Here is a 2094-nt window from a genome sequence, read left to right as displayed (position 1 = left end):
CGCGTTTAACCCTATTTAAACAGGAAGCCTCGCGAAACATTCGAACAAGCATAGCTTTAACTAACAAAAAATGTAAATATTGAATATGATATTGCTTGATTTCTTACATGTTGTGATGACTTCTTTCTATGATCAGATTGATAAGTAAAAGGATAATGAATCATTTTACAGATGAGTAACACCGCATAGTAATGGGTGGTGTCTTTCTCTTGTGATGTGTGACTTTGTTTCTTCCCGTGAACAATTACCATTCGTGTCATAGACAGGGAGACCGCACTCCATTTTCAACTATAGTTATATATGTTGACTCTAATTATTATCTCTATAATACCTTAGTAAGTGATCTCAAGTGTTATTGGCTTTATGTTAAAGGCTGTTAAGTTTGCTTTGTTAACCCTATGCACAAGTAAGTCATTGCTTTCTTGTTTGTGTTTAATATTAAAACTTTTTCATTGGTTGGCTACTGTAATATGATAATTATTTTGTTAGCTTTCATATAGTGCATATGGAAATATTAAAGTCCTCACCGCAACGAAAGTGTTCAGTATATATGGACATATTCTGATGCATATTGTTAAAGCTTTGTGCCCTAGTGACAGACTTGTTCTTTTTTTGAATATCAGTGTTAATAGACTCTGATGTTCGATGCATTTAAACAGGTCACTAAAAACTGTTCTTGATAATGATGCTCTTCTAAGTAATCACTCAGTATCATTTACAATTTTAAAGTTCTAAAACGTTTTGCTTTTCTTCGTTGCAAATGGCCAGTCGATGCAGTAACGCAAATACAAACATTGCTAATCTATATAGTAGTAGTAATAATCATTTTCTGTCTTATAAAACTATAGATATTTGTGTCTGTGAAAGACGTTCACTAGAGTTGACACTCTTGGTGTGACTGAATAAACCAATTCGAGAAAAGCATGTTCTCTGGCGTCTGTTACATGTATAACTTGAGTATTCTGAAGTTTATCGCTTAGCTTTTGAATTTTTCCGAAATGTTCTCTCCCCTTCTGTCTCTTCATTCATTCATTCCTCTTTCTTTCAGAGGCTCAGCTTTACTGAATGCTACCAATTACTCCTGTTCTCAGCAGTTTTTCTTACATGTCTGTATCAATGTTCATAAACTTTATGTCTGTCTTGCAGGCATTTTTGAAACAAAGGTTGAGGAGTTCTTTTGATCTTTTTCATGTAGTCAGCTCACAATATAAAATATCTTTGGAAATACGTACATCGTTTATTATTCGTAAGTAGCCAAGTCTCTTGGGTCTGTGCTGACTGAGAAGCAGATACATGCCGCACATGATGTTCAACATATGAAAGAAGAAGCTCAAATGAAAAATACTTAATCATCTTTTTTGAGAAGAGTACACTGTCCATGTTTTACTTCCATGGTTTACAGTGATGAACGCATAAGATTGATATACCATGATCATCATACTTGTTATCAGTTTCTTTTATAAATGCTATCTCCCATGCTGTTTCTACATTGCAAAAAGCTTGGTCACTTGTTAAGGAGGTTCTGGGTTGCCCATACGTAAAGAGTTTCCTCTCGACCTGGCTGATTTACTCCAAAGGAAAGGAAAAATCCAACACTTTTAGAGCCAAGCAAGTTGCAGGAATTAGTGGACCAACTTGGGGAAATTCGCTTGTATGCCTAATAAGGATCTGCTCCTTAATCAATGTTAAAGAGCTTGGTTTTCCCTGTCATGCCGTAGTACATTAGTACGTGTACCTAAACAACATTTCCTATACTGATGGTAATAGCCAACCGATGTATTAATGGAAACATAAACATGGCCAGTCAGTATGGTAGTGGAACTAAAAACACGGGCAGTTAGTTTGGTAATAGAACTTGTTACGTATTATAATTTATTCCGGGCAAGTCTCCGATTTATTATGTTATGTGCCTTACCTATTATGATTTCCAATAACAGAAATTCTGATTTGAAGTTAGAAGTTAATTGAATGTCGATATGTATCAAATTTATTATATTTGTTAACACGATTGATACACACAATTTTCTTTCTTAACACAAATGTACTTTAATATATAAACAACAATACAATTTATAATAACGTTTATTACAAATA

Source organism: Tachypleus tridentatus, chromosome 9, assembly GCF_004210375.1.
Source record: "Tachypleus tridentatus isolate NWPU-2018 chromosome 9, ASM421037v1, whole genome shotgun sequence".
In the NCBI taxonomy this organism is placed as follows: Eukaryota; Metazoa; Arthropoda; class Merostomata; order Xiphosura; family Limulidae; genus Tachypleus; species Tachypleus tridentatus.
This window is presented reverse-complemented; position numbering follows the sequence as displayed.